This window comes from Hypanus sabinus, chromosome 3 (genome assembly GCF_030144855.1).
Source record: "Hypanus sabinus isolate sHypSab1 chromosome 3, sHypSab1.hap1, whole genome shotgun sequence".
Classification (NCBI taxonomy): domain Eukaryota; kingdom Metazoa; phylum Chordata; class Chondrichthyes; order Myliobatiformes; family Dasyatidae; genus Hypanus; species Hypanus sabinus.
Genome location: NC_082708.1, coordinates 95,156,456 through 95,181,530, shown reverse-complemented (window position 1 = coordinate 95,181,530; position 25,075 = coordinate 95,156,456). Strand labels below are relative to the sequence as shown.

Below are 25,075 nucleotides of genomic sequence, written 5' to 3'. Positions count from 1 at the left end.
AAGGGGCCACAGTGGTTGACAAAGGAAGTCAGAGATTGCATAGCATTAAAAAAAAAGGAAATATGATAGAGCTAATGTGAGTGGGAGGTTAGATGATTGGGAAGTTTTTAAAGAACAACAGAACTTAACTAAAAAGACAATACGGGGAGAAAAAATGAGGTACGAGCGCAAGCTAGCCAGGAATATAGCAAAAGCTTTTTTAGGTATGTGAAGAGAAAGAAGATAGTTAAGAACAATGTTGGGCCCTTGAAGAACGAATTGGGTGAAATTATTATGGGGAACAGAGAAATGGCAGAAGAATTTAATGAGTACTTTAGATCTGTTTTCACTAAGGAAGACACAAGCAATCTCCCAGATGTATGGATGGGCCAAGGACATAGGGTAACAGAGGAAATGAAACAGATTGACATTCGGAAGGAAACGGTGATGAGAAGACTGATGGGACTGAAGGCTGACAAATCCCCAGGTCCAGATGGTCTGCACCCTAGGGTACTAAAGGAGGTCGTCTTGGAAATTGTGGATGCATTGGTAATCATTTTCCAATGTTCCTTAGATTCAGGATCAGTTCCTGAGGATTGGAGAATGGCTAATGTTATCCCACTTTTTAAAAAAGGAGGGAGGGAGAAAACAGAGAACTATCGACCTGTCAGCCTGACATCTGTGGTGGGGAAGATGCTGGAGTCCATTATTAAAGATGAAATAGTGGCATATCTAGATAGTAGATTGGGCTGAGCCAGCATGGATTTACCAAGGGTAAATCATGCTTGACTAATCTGTTGGAGTTTTTCGAGGATGTAAGCAGGAAGTTAGACAAGGGAGATCCAATGGATGTAGTGTACCTTGATTTTCAGAAGGCATTTGATAAGGTCCCACATAGAAGATTGGTGGGTAAAATCAAAGCTCAGGTCATCGGGGGGAAGACATTGACATGGATAGAAAACTGGTTGTCAGATAGAAAGCAAAGGGTAGCGGTGAATGGGTGTTTCTCGGAATGGCAGGTGGTGACTAGTGGGGTGCCACAGGGCTCGGTATTGGGACCACAGCTGTTTACCATTTACGTTAACGATTTGGATGAAGGCATAAAAAATAACATCAGCAAATTTGCTGATGATACTAAGCTGGGTGGCAGTGTGACATGTGATGAGGATGTTAGGAGAATTCAGGGTGACTTGGATAGGCTGGGTGAGTGGGCAGATACTTGGCAGATGGCGTTTAATGTGAATAAGTGTGAAGTTATCCACTTTGGGAGTAAGAACAGGAAGGCAGATTATTATCTGAATGCTGTAGAGTTGGGTAAGGGAGAAATGCAAAGGGATCTCGGAGTCCTTGTTCATCAGTCACTGAAGGTGAATGAGCAAGTGCTGCAGGCAGTGAAGAAGGCTAATAGAATGTTGGCCTTTATTACAAAGGGAATTGAGTACAAGAGCAAGGAAATCCTCTTGCATTTGTACAGAGCCCTGGTGAGGCCACACCTGGAGTATTGTGTACAGTTTTGGTCTCCAGGGTTAAGGAAGGACATCCTGGCTGTAGAGAAAGTGCAGCGTAGATTCACGAGGTTAATTCCTGGGATGTCTGGACTGTCTTACGCAGAAAGGTTAGAGAGACTGGGCTTGTACACGCTGGAATTAAGGAGATTGAGAGGGGATCTGATTGAAACATATAAGATTATTAAGGGATTGGACAAGATAGAGGCAGGAAATATGTTCCAGATGGTGGCATGGTTTGAGAATAAGGGGTAGGACAGAGTTAAGGAAAAACTACTTCTCCCAGAGAGTTGAGGGGGTCTGGAATGCACTGCCTTGGAAGGTAGTGGAGGCCAATTCTCTGGATGCTTTCAAGAAGAAGCTAGATAGGTATCTTATGGATAGGGGAATCAAGGGATATGGGGACAAGGCAGGAACAGGGTATTGATAGTAATTGATCAGCCATGATCTCAAAATGGTGGTGCAGGCTCGAAGGGCCGAATGGTCTACTTCTGCACCTATTGTCTATTGTCTATTATATAGGGTGAGACTGCTCCTGGAGTATAGGGCTGGCCTACCTCTCTAAAAGGGGATATGATTACAAGAGCATGCAGCCAAGCTTCATGAGATTGATTCTTAGGAAGCCAATTATGTTATATGGGTAAGGTCAAAGTAGGCTTAATTACAACCACATGATTACCTCAGTGTGTACACTCTGAGTTTAGAAAAAGGCGAAACGATCTCACAGAAGCATATAAAATGAGTGCTCAACAAGGTAAATGCATCCTTCCCAAATGTGGTGAGCAGAGCTACAATGTTATGCTAACTGCAGCCAGGTAATCAGATCATAAGGGAGCTAGCTCCCTGTGTGGCAGCTGCAGAACAGTTGCTTATAAGATTGCCATGGAGAGGGAAAACACAGGGGAGAGGGAAGCAGCAATCTTTTATGACAAGTCGCCCCTCATTATCTCTGAAGTCCAGTGCCACAATTCCTGGACTAACACAAGGATCCTAATGATCAACAAGGCAGAAGTTCCAGGATAATAGACAAAGGTGTTTAAGGTAAAGGTTTATAATCAGTGATTGAAATAGCAATACTCATTTCTTGATCATTATATAAGGACTGTGGTTCGCCGTAGGTTGGTGTCAGAGAGAAGACCATTTAATTTTTACCTCATTGATGATCAAAGTAGTTTTGCTCTGTTTTTAAATTACTGGCCTATTGTCTCATCTTTAATCACTCTTTCTAAATTTTAAATATATTTTTTATCATAAACTATCTGAAATCCACTCTAATCTTAGCAGCCAAGTGTTTAGATTCTATTGGACTTGTTGTAAGATGTCTCACGTGTAATCTCTTGTGTTCTGCAGCAAAAGGACTCAGAATCTCGCATTCACCTGAGACAATGCGTAGTGACCTTTTACAACACTCTGGCTTCATCTGATGGTAAGTCAACAGTATATTTTGAATAACTTATCGTTTTCTACCTTACTACAGCATTATAGGCATTGACTGTTTTCCTGTTCTTTTAGTAATGCTCTATTCTAGTTCAGAGGCAAGTTACTTAATAAGTTCAGTAACGTGTACAAACTGCTGGCAGAACTACAGCAGGTCAGGCAGCATTGAGAGAGAGGAATAAAAAGCCGACATTTCAGGCCATCAGGCAATATTGACAATAGACAATAGGTGCAGAAGTAGACCATTCGGCCCTTCGAGCCTGCACCGCCATTTTGAGATCATGGCTGATCAATTACCATCAATAATTGCATCAGGTGTCCTCCAGTTTTGTGTGTGTTACTGTGGATTTCCAGCATCTGCAAAAGCTCTTGTGTTTACTTGGAGCATTTTCTTTTCACAAATAAAGCTGACCGACTGTTGTTGCACTGTCCCAATTGGTTAATTCAGATATGGTTATCTGTGGTCATTAATACACAGGGCAGAACTGTATTGTGGGACACCAGGACCAGTTTAAAGTTAATGTAGATTTATTATTAAAGTACAAATATGTTACCATATGCTTCCTTGAGATTCACTACATTGCAGGTATTCATAGAGGAAAAAAGAAATACTGGAGTTTTATAAATTTTATAAAACATTATACAAAGACTGACAATCAACCAATATGCAAATGAGGACAAACTGTGCAAAAAGAAAAATAATACGAGAGCGTGAGTTGTAAAGAGTCCTTGAAAGTGAGTCTGTAGGTCATAGAATCAGCTCAGTGTAGTGCTTATTGAACTATCGACATTTCAGAAGCTGATGATTGTAGAGAAATAACTCAACCTGCTGGTGTGGGACCTAAGGGTAGTATTGAAAAGAGGGCATGGCCTGGATCGTGCTTTGTGTTGCTGCACTCCATATAAATGTATTTAATGGTGGAGAGGGCTTTGCCTGCCATGAACTGGGCTGTATCCACCCCTTTCTGTTCCTGGACATTGGTGTTTCTATACCAGACCCAATTTAGATTCTGTACATCTATAGAAGTTTGTCGAGATTTTTAGTGACATGCAGAATCTGTACAAACTTCTTTTATTAAAAAAAAAGGTAAAGGTACTGTTTTGCTGCCTTTGGAATGACACGTGTGTGGTCCCAGGCCAGATCCTCTTGATATGTTAACACCAAGGAACTAAAATCTACTGAACCTCTTCATCTCCAATCATCTAATGAGGACTGCCCATAGACTCCAGCTTCTTCCTCCTGTAGTCAGTAATCAGCTTTTTGGTTTAGCTGACATTGAGTCAGGTTGCTTTGGCACCACTCAACCAGATTTTCAATCTCCCGCTAATTTGCCACCACCTTTGATTTGGCCAACAACAGTGATGTCATCAACAAACTTAAATATGACATTGGAGATGTGATTAGCCACACATTCAATAAGTATGGAGTGAATGGTGTAGGGGGCTAAGTACACAGCCCTGTGGTGCCTGTGCTAATGCGGAATGTGGAGGAAATGTTGTCAATCCAAACCAACTGGGGTCTGTAGCTGGATTTGGAAATGTTACTCATGCCTGCATCTCATGATATTCTTCACTCTCTGCATGCATCATTCCTGAAGAATTCTTTTGCATAACAATGATCCTAGTGAAAAAGTTGTAGTTTTTCAGGGGATTGAGGGGAAGTTTTGAAAGGTGTATAGAAAGTACTCCTTGGAGCGACAGTGGATGAGAGGTGATCTGATAGAGGTGTATAAGATGATGAGAAGCATTGATCGTGTGGATAGTCAGAGGCTTTTTCCCAGGGCTGAAATGGTTGCCGCAAGTGGACACAGGTTTAAGGTGCTGGGGAGTAGGCACAGAGGAGAGGTTAGGGGTAAGCTTTTTTACTCAGAGTGGTGAGTGTGTGGAATGGGCTGCCAGCAACGGTGGTGGATACGATAGGGTCTTTTAAGAGACATTTAGATAGGTACATAAAGTTTAGTAAAATTAGAGGGCTATAAGTAGGCGTAGTAATTTCTAAGGTAGGGACATGTTCAGCACAACCTTGTGGGCCAAAGGACCTGTATTGTGCTGTAGGTTTTCTATGTTTCTAATAAAAAGCACTTAATTTGCTTCTATTTAACAGTCTGTGAAGAGTATGAAAGATGTTGAATAAATCCTGTCTGAAAGTGCCTTTTGTGCAAAAAGCACCCTTAAGTTGGGCAACAACACACACAAAATGCTGGTGGAACACAGCAGGCCAGGCAGCATCTAATGGGAGAAGCGCTGTCGACGTTTCAGGCCGAGACCCTGATGGAGGCAATGCTAGCTAGACTTGAGTTTGCTATACTAAGATAAGGAATGCCTACCGTTCCCTCTCAAATTGTGTTTTGGTAAATCTGATCACGGCTGCCCTCTCTTACCTACATACAGACACAGGCTGAAGAGCAAAGATCCAGAGATAAGCATAACAAAGAGGTTGTTGCGAGAGGCAGATGAACAGTTATGAGATTGCTTCAAGTTAGTGGACTGGGCTGTGTTCAAGGACTCGTACATGAATCTGAATGAATGCACCATGGTTGTCACAGACTTTATAAAAACAGTCATGGGCGAGTGCGACCCCACAAAGTCATTGAGTCTTCCCCAACCAGAAACCCTGGATGTACCAGGAGATCTGCAATGTGCTGAGGACCAAATCAGAGGAACTTAGGTCGGGCGACAAAGTAAGATGCAAGAGGTCCATGTGCGATCTCTGGAAAGGCGTCTCACGGGCAGACTAAGCTTAAATCAATGGCGGATGCTCGATAGTTGTGACAGGGCTTGAATGCTATTTCCTCTTGCAAAGTGAAATCGAGCAACATCAGTGACAATATGGCTTTGCTCCCAGAAGAACTCAATGCCTTCTATGCTCACTTTCACTATCAAAACATGGAGGAGCCATTTCAAATTCCCACAGCCCTGATGACCCTGTGATTTCAGTCTCTGAGGTCGACGTGAGAATATCCTTCATTGGTGAACCCCTGGAAAGCATCTTTCTTAGATCGGGTATTGGCTGGGTACTAAATACCTGTGCTAACCAACTGGCAAGATTGCTCACCAGTATCATTAACTTCTTGCTTCGGCAGTCTGAACTATCCATCTGCTTGAAGTAGACCTCAATCGTATAAGTGCTAAAGAAGAACATGATAACCTGCCTCAATGACTGTTGTCCAGTAGTACTTACATCTACTGTGATGAAGTGTTTGAGAGGTTGGTGATAAAACACATCAACTCCTACCGGAGCAGCAACTTAGATTATGCTCCAATTTACCTAATGGCACAACAAGCGCACAGTAGATGCTATTTCATTGGCTCTTCACTCAACCCTGGAATATCCAGTCAGTGAAGATATATACATCGGGATGCTCTTAATTGACCATAGCTCGGCGTTCAATACTATAAGCTCTTTAGATCTGATCAAATATTTTCAAGACCTTGCCCTTAATAGCTCCTTGTGCAATTGGATCCTTGATTTCCTCACTTGCAGACCCTAATTGGTTTGGCAACAATCCCCATCAGCCACAGATACAGGAGCCTCAGGACTCACGCCACCAGGTTCAGGAACAATTATTACCCCTCAACCATTAGGCTCTTGAACCAAAGGAAATAACTTCACTTGCCTCATCACTGAAGAGTTCCTACAACCAATGTACACACTTTAAAGGACTCTTCAACTAATTTTCTTGATATTTATTGCTTAATTATTATTATTTTTTCTTTTTTATTATTGTTTGTTATCTTTTACATATTGGTTGTCCACCCTGTTAGATGCAGTCTTTCATTGATTCTGTTATTGTTCTTGGATTTATTGAGTATGCTTACAATAATCTCATGGTTATGGTGACATATATGTACTTGAATAATACATTTTCTTTGAACTTTGAACACAGCTCACCTCTACTCCAGTTCCAGTGAAAAAGTTGTATATTTCTTGTAAAAACTGGCTGTACAATTATAAAACTAATGACAAATTAAAGTCTCTTTGAAGTGTTATTATTGTAATGTAGGAAATAGAGCAGGCAGTTCCATGGCAATACGATAATGACAATTTAGTTTTAGTAATGTGGAGTGAGAGAAACAGATTGATCAGAATTACAAAACCAGCATCTCACTAAACACTGACTGTGTATGAGGTTCTGTCACGTTTGGAAACTGTACTTCATCATTTGTTGACGCCAGCTGGTGGTGCAATGGCATCAGCACCAGACTCAGGGGAGAAGGCTCCCGAGTTCGAATCCAAGTCAGGCCAACCCCACCCCCGAGCAGGCTTTCCATCCGTGCCGGGTTTAGCATTGGCCACTCGGCCTTGTAACTAAAAAAACAAGGGTCAAGTCAGGAACATTCATACCATGACCTGGTTAATCTGAAAGGAGACTAATCCTGACACCACACGCCAGGCAAGAATGGCTGACTGTCTGGTGTGACGCGCTAAAAAAAATCATTTGTTTAGTGTAATGAAAGTGCAATTTGTGATTGAATTATGCTTTTATTTTCCAGAGGTGACTGTTGAATACAAGAACGGGTTTACAATAATTTCCATCACACTCCCCTCCAGAAATGAGCGCTGCCAGTTTATCGTGAAGCCATTTTTGATGAATGTTGGCGACTTTCTCAAGGACATAAAGGAAGAAGATCGAGGCATCACCAGTGTTGCAATATTTTCAGGAGGTGATCATTGACGGGTATTTTTTTTCGGGAGTGATTGTTGACGGGTATTTTTTCAGGAGGTGTTCATTGACAGGTATATTTGAAAGCAACATTTACACATGAGTACAGCCATTCCACTTCTGATTTTTTTTTTTTGCACACCTGGAAATACTGAGGAGATCATTTGGCCAATCAAGCATGCTCCACTATTTAGTATGGATATGACTGATGTCCTCTCTCAATTCCATATTCCTGCATTCTCGCTTTGCCTCCTTTTTGTTTTTGTGTCTAGAACTCTATTCCCATATGTATTCAGTTCTGGCCTCTACAGACTTTGTGCTGGTGAATACTATGTCAGACCAGTTTGTTCAGTGCAGAAACAGCCCTTCAGCAGACTTGATGAAGATGGCCAGGAAAGCTGGTCCCATTTGGCTGTGCTTGGCCTATAATTCACCATACCTTTCCTAATCTTGTATGTGTACAAATCATTTTTAAATGTTGTAATTATAGCTGTCTCCACCATATCTTCTGGAAGTCATATACCCAGAACCAACTGTGTGGAAAAACTTGATCCTCAGATCCTCTTTAAAGCCTACCCCTCTTGCATTAAACTTCTGCCCTGTAGTTTTGGAGTCTCCTTTTGAATGGTGGTAAGAGAGGATGTGTAGGGACAGGTGTAGCACTTATGCTTGCAGGGATAAGTGCCAGATGGGAGATCTCATCCATTCAGGGCCCCAAACAATCCTTCCAGGAGAGGCAACACTTCACTTGTGAGTCTGTTGGGGTAATCTATTGCATCCGGTGCTCCTGGCGTGGCCTCCTCTACATCAACGAGACCCGACACAGATTGGGAGACTGCTCCATCAAGCACCTCCGCTCTGTCCGCCACAACAGACAGGATCTCCCAGTTGCCACCCACTTCAACTCTGCTTCACATTCCCATTTGGATATGTCCATACATGGCCTTCTCTTTGGCCTTGATGAAGCCAAACTCAGGTTGGAGGAGCAACACCTCATATACCGTCTGGGTAGTCTCCAGCCCCTTGACATGAAGATTGAATTCTTCAACTTCAGTAAATTCCCTCCTCCTCCCTTCCCTATCCCAGTTTCACTCTGCCCCCTCCTCCAGCTGCCTATCACCTCTCTCATGGTTCTGCCTTCTTCTACTACCCATTGTACTTTCCCTGTGCATTCCTTCTTCACCTTTCCTGCCTATTCCCTCCGTTTCCCCTCCCCCACCCCTTGATCTTTCCCCTTTTCACCAGGCACCTACCAGCCTTCTCCTTCCCCCTCCCCCTACCTTCTTTATAGGGCCCCTGCCCCCTCCCTCTTCAGTCTTGACGAAGGGTCTTGGCCTGAAACATTGACTGCTCGTTTCCACGGATACTGACCGACCTGCTGAGTTCCTCCAGCGTGTTGTGCGTGTTGCTTTGACCACTGCAGCTGCAGTGTACTTTGTGGTTTTGAACTGACTGGGGTCTGCAAGTGAGGAAATCGAAATCCAAATGGACAAGGAGGGATTGAAGCCAAGGAGCTGCAGCTTATTGATTAATTTTGGGGGTTTGATGGTATTGAATGCTGAGCTGTAGTCATATAATAACATCCTAATATATAGAAACATAAAAAACCTACAGTACAATACAGGCCCATTGGCCCACAATGCTCTGCCAGACATGTACTTACTTTAGAAATAATCTCAGGTTACCCATAGCCCTCTATGCATCTAGACTGTCCAGATGTTTCAGGATTTAGTGAAGAGTGAATGAAATGGCATCTGCTGTGGACCTGTTGCTTCTGTAGGCATACTGGAGTGGATCCAAGTTACCTGTCATACAGGAGCTGATGTGTTTCATCACCAGCCTCTCAAGCACTTCATCACTGTGGGTGTATGTGCAACTGGGGGATAGTCGTTGAGGCAGGTTACCACATTCTTTTTGGGCCCTGGATAATTGAAGTCTGCTTGAAATGAGTGGGTACCTCAGCTTTCCAAAGCAACAGGTTAAAAATATCAGTGACTACTGCAGCTGGTTGTTTAGTACAGATCTTTTGTACACAGCCAGGTACTTCATCTGGGCCAGAAGCTTTTCATGGGTTCACCCCATGATCTCACATTGCCCTCGGAGACTGAAATTACAGGGTGTGGGAGTTCGTGAAGGTGATTCCGTATTTTTTTGCAGTCCTGGCAAGCATAAAAGGCATTGAGCTCATCTGGGAGCAAAACCTTATGTCACTTGGTTTTAAGTCCTGCCATAGCTTTTGAGCCATCTTCTGTGATTCAGGTTTGGTCCAGAATTGCCACTTCTCATGTGAGGTGGCTTTCCAGAGGTTGTACCTAGACCTCTTGTGTTTTACTTATTGCCCTAGTAGATTGCAGAGTTCTTGGTTCATCCAGGGCTTTTGCTTAGGGAAAACTGAATAACTTTATGGGCACACACTTGTTCCCAACAGACTTTATAAATTCATGACAACCGTGTTGTATTCATTTAGATCCTCTTGAATCCTCAGTCCAGTCCAGAAACCCAACACAATCCTGTAGCTGCTCCTCAGCCTCCCACTCCTACCTCTTTGTTGTCAATACCTGTGTACCATTGCTCATTATCCTCTGCCTGTATGCAGGTGGCAGGAGGACAGCCAGATGATCCGGAAATACGGTCTAGGTACGGAATGGTAGGAATTCTTATTGGTCGTGTAGCAATGATCAAGTGTGTTGGGACCCCTGGTGCTGCAGGTGAAATGTTGATGATAATTGGACTGAGATTTCTTCGAGCAAGCTTGACTGAAGTCTCTGGCAATGATCTGGAAAGCATTAGGACTGTGTTTTGTTTGCTAATTGCAGTATTCAATACATCAAGTGCTTGCTTTAACAGATGCTTTTGGTGATATGTAAACCACAGTCAGGATCATGGAGAAGAAATCTCTTGGTTAGTAGAACGGAGATACTTAAGTTTTAAGTTACAAATAGCTTGATGATCCTTCTGTTAATGTAGTTGAACCATTTCTCAGTAATAAAGTAACATTCCCTCAAAAATATGCAATCAGTAGCAATTTCTCAATTTATAAATTATATTCTATGACTATAAAACTTTGGGGTGGTGCAATGTTGGTAACTGATTAGGGTCAGCACATTGTAGTTTGTCAGTCAGTTATGTTAACTCTCGTGAATCGTGCTAATTTTCATCAATTAAGAAGGAAAAATAAGTGATAGAGAAAAGATATCTTAGTTTGATTTCTGAAAGTTCAGTGTGAGAATCCGGTCAAGGTGAATATTATCTGTGGGAGTTGGGAATACCTTCGTCGCGCTGAAGTTGTGGTGTTGAATCCCAGTAGAAGGGTCAACACTGTTGCTCTTGCTACTATCACTGAGGTCATTTATGTCTGGCATCAAGCACCATATCTTGTATAAAGAGTGAGAATAAAACATTTACGTTCACTGAATTTTTTTCCTGTAACTTTCAAAGGTATTTTATTGTTTTCCTGCAGATGGCACCAGAGTTTCTGCCTGCACACTAATGACTGTTCTGCTATCAAATAACTTTCGATTAGTTATTAACAAGGCAAATTATTTTGTAAAACCACCTCATAAAGGTAAGATGAGCATCTTGACATTGGATTACTTTGGTTAAGATATTTTTATTTGTGATTTTCAAAGCGATTTTTCACTGTTTTCTTTAAAATATTCTTGTAAAGAAGTGAAACTGTCTGATCAGATTAATTAGTTAGCAACAGTGCCCTGGATTCAGTCTCGCCACTGTCTGTGAATGTGTGGCTTTCCTCCACATGCCCTGCTTTCTCACACATTCCAAATGTATAAGGGTTAGTAAATTTTGGGCATGCTTTGTTGGCATCGGAAGCATGGTGACACTTGAGGCCAGTCATTAGTCGTTGATGTAAGTGACACACTTCACTATGCATTTTGTTGTACATGTAACAAATAAAGCATTCTTTCATCTTGTATTTGCATATGATCATTGCCCACATTTAGTCTGGTAAAGTACTAGAGCAAGATTTGAGTGTACATGACTGAACTGAAATTATTAAAGGCAAAGTATTCAGTTTACTACCAGTTTTCAGAAGCCAGCACCTGAATCTTATATTTATCTTGTTGCCCCTCCCCTATCAGTTTGCCGTCGCCTCGCTGCAACCCCCCCCCCCCCCTCCCGTTGCCTCGCTGTGACCCCCTTGTCTGGCATGAATGTGTGATATTTAAGAAAGTTAAAAATGCTTAGTGGAGGTTCCGGTGATGTCATTGTCGAGAATGGCAGCTTAAGTCACTAGCTCCTCCGGAAAAACGCATATTAAGCCCCATTAACCCATCAAATATAATATTTTTCAAAAAATACTTGAACAGAAAAGGGGCGCAAGAATGGGGAGAAGAAATGGAAATTTAAAAAAGCGACACTGCGGAGTCTGCGTCCGAGAGGATTGCAGCGGCTCTCCGACGCGACCGCGTGCTAGCGAGGCAGCTGTTGGGCCTCGTTCAGACAAAGCAGCGAACGTCTTCGAAATCCTGAAAGAAATAATGGACGTCCAGAAAGATATAAAGCAGCAGCTCCGTGATATTAAGGCAGAGCTCGCCAGCGTTAATCAAGAAATAGCGGTGGCAGAGACTTGCATTGAGAAGGCGGAAGATCGTGTTCAAAAGTTGGAACGGATACTGAGCAAGACAATAAAAATAATACATCACCAAGAAGGTAAACTGCTTGACCTGGAGGGAAGATCACGGCGGAAAAATATCAGAATCTACAACGTTCCTGAAGGAGCGGAGGGCCCATCTATGACGGAGTTTGTTGGAAAGTTACTGCTGGACGCGTTGGACCTTCCCCCGGCTATGGAGCTGGAAGTCGAAAGAGCGCACCGCGCGTTCGGTCCGAAACCTACCCAGGAGAGAAAGCCACGATCAATAATAATTAAATTCCTTCGGTACATCACCAAGGTGGAGATTCTATGAAAGGCCTACGGTAAGAAGAGAGTGTTTTTAGAGGATAAATTAATATATTTCGACCAAGATTACCCCCCCCCCCATCCTCCAGAAATGCAAAGAATACTCCAAAGTAAAGCAAGTATTAAAGTAAAATAAGATTAGATTTCAAACTCTGTACCCTGCTAAACTTTGAGTGTTTTATGACAACGGGACGCAGTTGTACCAGACAGTGGAAGAGGTGACTACAGACGTGAAGGCCAGAGTGTTGCCCGTCAGCATAACCAAAACGAAAGAAAGCCTGGCTGAGGAATTGTCCCGTTCGGCTTGGGAAATAGTGCAAGAATCGAGAAGGCAGGAGACGGGAGGAGGCCGAGAGAAACATATCAGGAAGACACAGGGAGTTTCCCAAAGACAGTTCTCACCCCTTTCAGAAGAGCCATAAGGTTTGGCTAACTTTAAAAATGTTGAGAAGCTGAACAGAAACAAAAGTACACAGTGCTGTACCGCTCTCGAGAAATACTTATTATAATGTGGATTTTATATTACTTTGTTGTTATTCTTTATTCGCTCACTTACTCCTTTTTCCCCACCAAAATGAGAATGTATATATATATATGTGTGTGTGTGTGTGTGTGTGTGTGTGTGAATATGTGTCTATGTGTATAATGTGTGTGTGTGTATATATATATTTGCGTGTGTGTGCGCAAATATATATATGTATATATAGGAGAAGTACACAGGGAAATCTTTTCTCTGTTCACTGACTTTTATGAATACTGTAATGGGGGCCCTCAATTCACAAGTAGGAGAGGTTATCCCCCACAGCTAGACATTTCCTCTAGCTCAACGCAGCGTCATTTACTAGAGACCTCAGCCTTGGAATCACACGTTCATTGCTATTTTTATTATTATTTGAGTTTCTTGGTTCTTATTTGTTCAGGGAGTAGATCGATTAAGTTTTATTCTAATTTCAATGATACATTGACAGAATAAATACAGATGGCTAAGGACTTCATTTATTTTAATGTAATAGGCTATTAAATCCAATCAAACATAAGAGAATTTTATCCAAAATGAAAAAAGAACAAGCCCATGTAGTATATTTACAGGAAACTCATTTAAGTGATACTGAGCATAAAAAAACTATTCTTATTTCAAGTAAGCTAAATTTTGAAAAAATATTCAAAATGGGAGACAAGCAGGGCAGATCTATTCTGGTAAGGGGGAATATAGACGGCAATTCAGTTACTCTATTGAATATATACGCACCCCTGGGAAGTGATATTGGTTTCTTTCAGAAAATTACTGATATTATGGTAACGGAAACAGAGGGTCTCCTGATATGTGGGGGAGATTTAAATTTACAATTACAACCAAACTTAGACTCTTCCAATAGAAAAACCTATGAAACAAAATCTTTACATAAGAAAGTTAATATACTTTTTGAGGATGTTGGTTTAATTGATATATGGAGGGACCTTTTCCCTGACGGAAGGGATTACACTCATTATTCTGCTCCCCATTCTGTATATACAAGAATAGACTATTTCATAACATTTGGAGAAGACAAAGACAAAATAAACACCTGTGGAATTGGGACAATAGATGTAAGTGACCATGCACCTATATATTTATCTGTTGATTTTGACCTACAACCAAAGAATACTATTTGGATACTAAATTCAAGTCTACTCAATGATCTGTACTTTAAGGGACAAATTAAAAAGAAATTGGTCTCTACTTAGAATTTAATGATAATGGAGAGGTTTCACCTCCCATTTTATGGGATACTCTGAAGGCGGTCTTAAGAGGGAAAATTATAGCAATATCTTCATATAAGAAAAAAATAAGGAATAAAACATTAGAGGAATTACAAAATAGGCTGAAGGAACTAGGGAAAAAACACAAATTGAATTTGACACAGGATACATTAGGGGAAATTAAAAGAATTTGGAATGAAATAAATAATTTGGCTACGCAAGAAATCAGGAAAAACTTAATGTTTCTGAAACAGAGACCTCAGGTAGATAGGGTAGTTAAGAAAGCTTATGGGGTGTTGGCTTTCATAAGTCGAGGGATATAGTTTAAGAGAAGCGATGTAATGATGCAGCTCTATAAAACTCTGGTTAGGCCACACTTGGAGTACTGTCTCCAGTTCTGGTCGCCTCACTACAAGAAGGATGTGGAAGCATTAGAAAGGGTACAGAGGAGATTTACCAGGATGCTGCCTGGTTTAGAGAGTATGGATTATGATCAGAGATTAAGGGAGCTAGGGCTTTACTCTTTGGAGAGAAGGAGGATGAGAGGAGACATGATAGAGGTGTACAAGATATTAAGAGGAATAGATAGAGTGGACAGCCAGCGCCTCTTCCCCAGGACACCACTGCTTGGTACAAGAGGACACAGCTTTAAGGTAAGGGGAGGGAAGTTAAAGGGGGTTATTAGAGGAAGGCTTTTCACTCAGAGAGTGGTTGGAGTGTAGAATGCACTGCCTGAGTCAGTGGTGGAGGCAGACACACTAGTGAAGTTTAAGAGACTACTAGACAGGAGGAATTTAAGAGGTTATATGTGAGGCAGGGTTTGAGGGTTGGCACAACATTGTGGGCTAAAGGGCCTGTAATGAGCTGTAATATTCTATGTTAAACCATTTTTGAGTTATTTTGAAAATCTTTGATTTGTTGTAAAAGTGTAGATGGTGGCTAGTAATATATTTTATTATATGAAAAGGGTTTTTTCCCTTTTTTATTGCTTTTCCTAACAGCTCTGACTTTGGTAGTGGGTTTTCTCTGTAATAAAATTATTATATTTCAATATTACAATTTAATTTTTAAGAATTCGGGTTACTATGTATTTGGTACTATCTTATTTTTTTTCTTTTGACCTCTAATATAGATCTTCTTGTACTCTGTGTTCCTATATGTAGAAACAAATAAAAATATTGAGAGAGAGAGAGAGAGCAGGGGTAGAGACAGGTATAATTGCAATATTTAAAAGGAATTTGAACAGGGGTTCCTAACCTGAGGGTGCACAGACCCCTCGGGAATCTGTGGATAGATTCCAGTGGGTCTGTCAACTTGGATGGGAAAAAATTTACATTTTCATTTTCACTAACCCAAGACTGAAATTTAGCATTTCCTTTAATTATTTGTTTATTTTTAAATAATTTGATAACTCTGTTTCCATATAAATGGTTTCTTTTGTGATCCTATGTATTTTATGTATGAGAAGGGGTCCAGCAACCTCACGGCACTGCCAAAGGGGCCCGTCGGCCGCGTGGCACTGCCAAAGGGGCCCGTCGGCCGCGTGGCACTGCCAAAGGGGCCCGTCGGCCGCGTGGCACTGCCAAAGGGGCCCGTCGGCCGCACGGCACTGCCAAAGGGGCCCGTCGGCCACAGGGCACTGCCAAAGGGGCCCTTCGGCCACAGGGCACTGCCAAAGGGGCCCGTCGGCCGCACGGCACTGCCAAAGGGGCCCGTCGGCCGCACGGCACTGCCAAAGGGGCCCGTCGGCCGCACGGCACTGCCAAAGGGGCCCGTCGGCCGCACGGCACTGCCAAAGGGGCCCTTCGGCCACAGGGCACTGCCAAAGGAGCCCGTCGGCCGCACGGCACTGCCAAAGGGACCCGTCGGCCGCACGGCACTGCCAAAAGGGGTCCGTGGCATAACAAAGGTTAAGACCCCCTGGTTTAGAGGGAGATGGTAAATGGAACGAGCTCATTTAGTCAGCATGGGCAAATTCTGATTCTATGACACTAAAATCATTGCTCTGGATTATTCAATTTCCCATTCTTCAGTTTCATCAGTAAGTTTATTCTTGATGAACATCAACATTTATTGGAAATGTTTTTATATATGTTGTGGTTTTGCAAAATGATCAGCTGATTTGATTGTTCAGACAATGTGTTATATCTTTCTTGACTATTTTCTGTTCATTACCTTAGACCATATAAATAGTGAGTGGTCTGTGGAAATGGATGATATAAAAGATTTGACTCATAAGCTTTACATGGCGTTACATATACAAGAACACCAACTGCACAAAGAGAGGGAACTCCTGGAGAAATTGGAAAATCTGAATGGACAACTACAGATTTTCAAACAGGTGAATAATTCAGGACAGTTTGTAGTAATTGTTCTTAAGAATTTAAAAAATCTATTTTGTCTAAAGATTTAGCAGTGAATGGGTGTTTCTCGGACTGGCTGGAGGTGTCTAGTGGGGTACCACAGGGCTCTGTATTGGGACCACAGCTCTTTACGATTTATGTCAACGATTTAGATGAGGGCATTGAAAACTATATCAGCAAGTTTGCTGACGATACTAAACTGGGTGGCAGTGTGACATGCGAAGAGGACGTTAGGAGAATACAGGGAGACTTGGATAGGCTGGGTGAGTGGGCAGATACTTGGCAGATGTCATTCAATGTGAATAAATGTGAAGTTATCCACTTTGGAAGCAGGAACAAGAGGGCAGAGTATTGTCTGAACGGTGTAGAGTTAGGTAAGGGAGAAATGCAAAGAGACCTAGGAGTCCTAGTTCATCAGTCAATGAAGGTGAATGAGCAAGTGCAACAGACAGTGAAGAGGGCAAATGGAATGTTGGCCTTTATTACAAGGGGAATTGAGTACAAGAGCAAGGATGTCCTTTTGCATTTGTACAGGGCCCTGGTGAGACCACACCTGGAATATTGTGTACAGTTTTGGTCTCCAGGTTTAAGGAAGGACATTCTGGCAATTGAGGAAGTGCAGCGTAGATTCACTAGGTTGATTCCTGGGATGGCAGGGCTGTCTTGCGTAGAGAGATTGGAGAGATTGGGCTTGTACACGCTGGAATTGAGGAGATTGAGAGGGGATCTGCTTGAAACGTTTAAGATAATTAAAGGATTTGATAGGATTGAGGCAGGAAATATGTTCCAGATGTTGGGAGAGTCCAGTACCAGAGGGCATGGATTGAGAATAAGAGGTCAGTTATTTAAAACAGAGTTGAGAAAGAGCTTCTTCTCCCAGAGAGTTGTGGAGGTGTGGAATGCACTGCCTCGGAAGACAGTGGAGGCCAATTCTCTGGATGCTTTCAAGAAGGAGCTAGATAGATATCTGATGGATAGGGGAATCAAGGGATATGGGGACAAGGCAGGGACTTGGTATTGATAGTGAATGATCAGCCATGATCTCAGAATGGCGGTGCAGACTCGAGGGGCCGAATAGTCTACTTCTGCACCTATTGTCTATTGTTTACTCTATCAGTGCAGCAAGAAATGAGGTTTAATAATGTTGTCAGTTGCAGAACTGTTTCATTATCAATGATAATGACTGTGAGCTAGTTCAGGACTATAGCTGAAAATGTCTCTTATAAAATCTTACTTGACGTATGTGTGATAATGAACCATGAAATATAATAAAAAGAGTGTTTCTGGCCTAGATTATCTAGAAAGGTCTAGGTATAGAGTGGATGTGGAGAGGATGCTTCCTATAGTTGGGGAGTCTAGGACCAGAGGGCACAACATCAGAATATATAGATATCCATTTAGAACAAAGGTGAGGAGGAATTTCTTTAGCCGGGGGGGGGGGGGGGGGGGGGGAGGGGGTGGTGGATCTGAGAAATTTGTTCCCACAGGTGCTTGTAGGAGCCAAGTTATTGGGAGTATTTAAGGTGGAAGTTGATTGGTTCTTGATTAGTTGTGGGCGGGGAGAAGGCAGGAAATGTGATTAGGAGGGATAATGGATTAGCCATGAAAAATTACACTTGATGGGCTGAATGGTCAAATTCTTCTCCTATATTTTATGGTCTACTGTATGCTTTACAGTTGTACGATTAAAATGCTTAAGAATATCTTGGCTTGGTGATCAATTGGAGTGTTGGATCACTTTATTCATTAATGAAATATTTCATTTGGTATGACAGTCAGCAATTATGATCAGGCAGCTGATTCCTTGTGCATTTTGTTTTGAAATTAGTGAACTGAGTTATTGTAATAAAATTAATTGATTGCACAAGGGAATTAAGATAAAACTAGAATTGGTCTTATCAATCCAGCATTTGCTATCAAACCATCAAATGCTTCTCCAGTAGCTGTCACTTTCATGGTTGTAAAGAACCTACAGGTGAATTCCCGGATAATGACCATTCTGGGTAAAAAAAAAATGCCATTGAACCAGTTCATTGAGCCAACCATAAATGTTCTGTGACATGGTTTTAAGTTGTGATGTAAATGCTCTCAGGATCAGTGTGCTCTACAATAAACTCTAAAATTAATGCAAAGCTTAGGTGTTCACAGACTGCAGCGATTATTCATGGTGTGTTTCAATTATACAAGACCTGTGAGTAACTATACCCTCCATGCCTCCAGATGAAGTTACAATTATTTCTGAAAGCTGAAGCTAAATCCACTCGGTTGCTGTGGATAGGTTTGGCTCTAATGTCCACCTCAAGCTGGAGCATTAGCCTGGTTAACGTGGTGGGTCTACTCCTGGGACATCATGGAGCCTGTCACCTACTTCATAACCTATGGGAGTTCCATGGTTCTTTTATGCATACTTCCTCATCACTCGTCAGGTAACTATTACATAAAAGGGTGATTTTTGTTTTCCACTCTTCAGTCAAAAGTACCTTCATGTACAAAAACGTAAATAATTCCATCATTTGCTTCTGTATTCACCGTGGAAGGTATCAGCAGTATTTCATAAATTCGAGAGTGTCAGAGGGCAGAAATGAGTGTAGTTGCTATTACTAAGGACATAATGTTTGGGAAGCTGAAAAGCCAGAAGGTAGACAAGTCACCTGGACCAGATGCACCCCAAAGCTCTGAAAGAGGTCGGCTGAAGAGATTGTAGAGGCATTAATAATGATCTTTCAAGAATCACTAGATTCTGGAATGGTTCAGCAGGACTGAAATACTGCAGATGTCACTCCGCTCTTTAAGTAAGGAGGAATGGCAAAAGACAGTACATTATAGGCTGAAAACACAAAAATACAACTGCAGATGCTGTGGATCAAAGAATACATACACAATGCTGGAAGACTCAGCAGGTCAGGCAGCATCTGTGAGAAAAGAGTAGCCAATGTTTTGGGCTGAGACCCCTTCATTAGGAATGGGGGGAAGAGAGGGCCGAAGCCCAGTAATAGAGATAGGGGAGGCCTACCCCTATCTCTACACGTGGTGTGGAGGCCAAGTCATTGAGTATATTTGAAGCTGAGGTTGATAGGTTCTTGGTTGCTAATGGTATTAAAGGTGACAGGGAGAAGGCAGGAAAATGAGGCTGAGGAATGAAATCAGTTGTAATGGAATGGCAGAGCAGACTCGATGGTCTGAGGGCCTGATTCTCTTCCTATGTCTTAAAGTTTTATATTATTAGAGAATGAAATTTTTAGTGTTGATGAATTGACATTTATGACTTGTGAACTGTACTTTGGGGAGATTCAGAAAAATATTCAGTGGTTCCAAGCTTCATATCATTGAGTGAAGGATAGGATAAAAGGAGAGATTATATTAAAATTGCACCATCTCATAGGACATGCAGGAGTCAAACTTGCTTTAAAAAGTCCAAAATATAGAATTACGGAAAGACATAACACAGAAACAAGCCTTTTGGCCCACTGACTTCACACACTAAACCTCAATTTCAGTATTTTATTCTTATCATTTCTGTACAGATTCTACTACTCATCTACACGGGGGGGGGGGGGGGGGGAGGTGATGGTGGAGTAGACTCAAAGTAACCAATTAAACTACCATTTCCAGGATCTGCAGACTTCCTCTTGTTTCCCATCTAAATGCCTTTGGTTTGTGGGAGGGAACTGGAGAACCTGGAGGAAATCTTTGAAGACAATGGGAAATGTACAAGCTCCATACAGACTGCTCTTTCACCCCTCTTCGGGGAAGTTTAGCCATCCTTGCCCTGCATTGGATTTCACTCTGATCTGCTTTAGATCAATAAGGACTAACAATAAATGCCAATGTTACCAGCTGTATACACACCTTGTGAACAAGTAAACATTTCTAGGATCTGTTTTAATTTGCTTTTGCATTCATTGGCATTTTTATACAATGTACTGAAATTGTGTCCTTTTTTTTAGGACTGGGTATATAATGAAATGAAAGACAGACAGAAACTTCAATACTTCCATCGATTTGCTAGAAGACGTAGATTTGATGTAGAAAACTACAACAAAATCAAGGAAGAGATAGCTAAGGTTAGGTAACCCAAGTTCAAAGCATAAATTATTTGATCGGAAGTCTTAGCAGCATTTGTTTTTCTCTGCTTGTCTCAACACCAAAGAGCTGCCTTGGGCTCAGCATCTTCTCTTTGCTTTTCCTTCAGATAGTTTATTCATTTGCAAACAACTTCTGTTCAGCCACAATCTTACTTCAGATGAATTCATTTTTTATCCTGGCTTTGTTTAAATCTTTGATTAGAGATACTTAATATTCTTGACGGTATAATGAAATTTGTGAGCCACAGAAGAGGTAGAACCACCACCAAATTCAAATAGCAAAAGCTAAGATCTTCAGCAGCCAGTGCAAACTTTGTGCCATTCCATTATTTTCAACCCCTCTCTGCTCACTGCCACTTGCTAAAGGAGGCTATTCAAAACATTTTGGTTCGCCTTTGTATCTTATCCGAGAAATGTGTACTTCTATAACATTAACCATTCTAACCAACTTATTCAAACTTTATTTCCAGACTCAACAATTTTTCTGGCCAGGCTGATATGTATGTAAACTTCAGTTCACCTGATACTCTGCCACCAAAAGATCTTAATATGCATGCTCATCTCTTTTCGACATTGCAATAAACTGAATAATGGGATCCAGAAATCAACATTTTAAAACACAAAGCCTCGTGTTTGAGTCTCTCCATTGTCTGCTATTAGTATCCTTCAATTTCATAACCCACTACCTCCAACTATTGTCTCTTGTAGTAATTTCCTCACCATTCCCCATTTCCTTCCAAATTTAATTGGCAGCAATTTATTAGGCCGTCTATTGCATATTTCAGAATTCCTTTGGCATGGAATTTTGTTTCTGTTTACTAATATCTATATGTTTAAAGTGTGCAATTTTAATCCATGTTCGTGGCTTTTGCTGATTTTTGTAGGTAGAAGAGGATCTCAGACGACTGAGGAGCCCTTTACTACTGCATCTTCCGATTGACCAGTTAAACAGCAAAGACTGAAATCGTAGTCTTGAGTTTGTATGATATATCCAAAATTTGATCACTCTGACTGTTCTGGTCACATTTGATTTTATTCAGTCCTTATTTTTGGAAATACCCGCTGTATTTTGTCAGTGAGGTGCTGTTAAGGTGATGTATATAATCTCTGTTTTCAGGGCACGTGTCATGTTTTTGACATGATCCCTTGCGTTTCTTACACTGAAAACTCACTGCCTTTTTATATATGAAACACACAGGCCAATTTGCCAGGCATCTTCCCTAAAGTAAGCTAGAACAACAGCTAGGACTGCGTCTCAGCTAGAGCACAGTTTTATACGTGCTGATGCACACTGTCTTCCCTTGCTATCTGTCCAACATCTTATTGCTGGGAGCAGGTTAGAGGTAGGAATAAGCTGTATGCACGGCTTCTCAAATTTGGGATCAGATTTGTGCTTGAGTGAGTTTTCAATGACAGAATCAGAATCCAAATCGGGTTTAATGTCATGAATTTTTTTGTTTCGCAGTAGCTGTACATTGCAATACAAAATAATAAAAACTATAAATTGCAATAAAACATACCTTATAAGTTGTACAAAAAGAGCAAAAAAAGGTAAAAATTGGTAGTGTAAATGATGGCATTGGGAAAGGTCAGAAGTTAATTACAAAGCAATGGTCTTAATTAACAGAAAGCTTAGCAGGGTTGTGAAGTTAACAACACAATACAAATTTTCTTTACCAACTGATCATGAATAATCACTGATGTTCTAATTACTGTAGAAGATGAAAAGAATTCTTAAAGAGTTATTATAAATAACTTCAATAAAAGGAGATCCAATGAATTTTGTTATGGAACTAAATTCCTGTATCCTTAAGGAGACAGGTATGTGAGGATGGCAGTCAAGTTTTCTGATGAGGTGCTGTGATAAAGGAGATGTTTAAACATCTATTTGGAATTTGAAAAAGAGCAGAACTGGAGAATGATGCAATTCTTCCACTGTGCACAGTGATGATAGTTCCCATGGGGTTTATCTGTTGTAACAAACAGAGGGATAGCACAGCCATCCATGTACTGTACAGTACTTAAAAATGGGTATTGAACAAAACATACTCCATTGCTTTGAAAAAAAATTACAGTGGATGGAACAAGATACTCTTCTGCATTGATTTTATCTTTGTTTTCAATGTAAATTAAAACAAAATCTTAAACTGATCTTTCATTGGTTAAAGGCAAAAATAATTACCTAAGTCTATTGTAAGAATTTTGTTCTGCTTTTTCAACATTGAACTGTACTGGCAACTTGACACCATTCTTCAGCATTGCTGTGAAAGAGCTATTTATTAAAGATCGTCACTCCTGATAAAGGTCATAAGAACATTCTTCATGCTGTGGATTTCAAATTAGTAATTAGTAACTTCCATTAGTAATTTTAAAGCAAGTACTGCAACTGTTCATTGCTAAGCTCTGGGGATGTGCCAAAAATGATCATATTTTCTCTTTGTTACTGGTTCCTTGAGCCTTGCTTTAATTTGGAAAATTGGAAGTTGTGATCCTATTTGTTAATGTTCAAATAAATTTAGTATTAAAGTGTATCACCATATACAACCTTGAGATTCATTTTCTTGCTGGCATACTCAATAAATCCAATAACCATAACAGAATCAATGAAAGAGGGAGATCTCTTGGGGCACTAGATAGAGTAGGTCGTATTTTGGCTTTGCTCCGTTCATTTTTCAGTTTTTTACCACCCTTTCACTACTTATATTAAAGTGTTTATAACACTTTTATATGCCTGAACTTCGATTTTTAATCGCTGAAAATGAATAGCAGAGCGCAAAAAGCATCAGCCAAAAGGCAAGGAGGCCAGTAATGGAAGTGGAAGGAAAGAAAGAGATCCTAAACTAATTAAAGAATCTCCACTCACTTTGGAAGCTATGTGGAAACTCCTGGATGACAAATTCGATTTATAAAAATAACTAAATAAATAATAAGAATTCTACTTTGGAAGTAGTTTTAAAGGAGATCGAAAGCAAACTGGGAGCTCTCAAGCAGGAGAATGAAAAACAACAGCGCCAAATGGCTGAACTCGATGAAGCTGGAAGACCGAGATATTGCAGACTCGATGCACCAGAAAAGAAATTAACTTTGACTACTCAGATACTGGAACAGTATAAACTCAAGATTATTGACCTGGAAAGTCTCTGTTGTAGACAACCTGCGAATAATAGGACCTGCGATTTGGATACTGTTGGGGGGGGATGACTTATCTGGGACAAGCTGTGGAAGCCGGATCTCTGGCACTGAGTCTGGTTCTGCAGTACAGAAGGGAAGAGGGGAGAAGAGGAGAGCAGTAGTGAAAGGGGACTCAATAGTTATAGGTACAGGCAGAAGATTCCGTGGTCGCCACAGAGACTCCCAGATGGTTTGTTGCCTCCCGGGTGCCAGGGTCAGGGATGTCTCTGATCGCGTGCACAGCATTCTGAAGTGGGAGGGTGAGCAGCCAGATGTCATGGTACACATCGGTACCAATGACGTAGGAAGAAAGAGTGAGGAGGTCCTGAAGAGTGAGTATAGAGAGCTTGGTAGGAAGTTAAGAAGCAGGACCTCAAGGGTGGTAATCTCAGGATTGCTACCCGTGCCACGTGCCAATGCGGGTAAGAATAGGATGCTCTGGAGGATGAATACATGGCTGAGGAACTGATGTAGGGGGCAGGGTTTCAGATTTCAGGATCATTGTGACCTCTTCTGGGGTAGGTGGGACCTGTACAAGAGAGATGGGTTACACCTGAACTGCAGGAGGACCAGTATCCTTGCAGGGACGTTTGTTAGTGCTATTGGGGGGGGGGGGGGGGTGGTTTAAACTAGATTTCCAAGGCGATGGAAATCAGAGTGCCAGAGTAGATAGTGGAGCGGGGGTGAAAATAAATGATGATAAAGTTTCATGCAAAGTCACAAATAGAAGGGTTGTGTGTGGTGGTAATAATCTTCTGAGGTGTGTCTATTTCAATGCGAGGAGTATTGTGGGGAAGGCTGACGAGCTGAGGGCATGGATTGACACATGGAGTTATGACATTATAGCCATTAGTGAAATGGCTACGGGAGGGGCAGGACAGACAGCTTAATGTTCTAGGGTTCCAATATTTCAGATGTGATAGAGGCAGAGGGATGTAGGGTGGGGGAGTGGGTGGCATTGCTAGTCAGGGAAATATTACAGCAGTGCTCAGACAGAACAGATTAGAGGGCTTGTCCACTGAGGCCACATGGGTGGAGCTGAGGAACAGGAAAGGTATGACCACATTAATGAGGTTGTATTATAGACCACCCAATAGTCAGCGAGAATTGGAGGAGCAAACCTGCAGAGAAAGAGCAGACAACTGCAGGAAACATGAAGTTGTGATAGGGGATTTTAATTTTCCACATATTGATTGGGACTCCCATACTG

At 41.5% G+C, this 25,075-nt stretch overlaps 1 pseudogene; it reads left to right on the top strand.

The window, feature by feature from the left end:
• The window catches only part of LOC132391525 (calcium uniporter regulatory subunit MCUb, mitochondrial-like), an 83,264-nt pseudogene extending 60,039 nt beyond the window's left edge, over window positions 1-23,225 (top strand).
• Window positions 23,226-25,075: the final 1,850 nt, after the last annotated feature.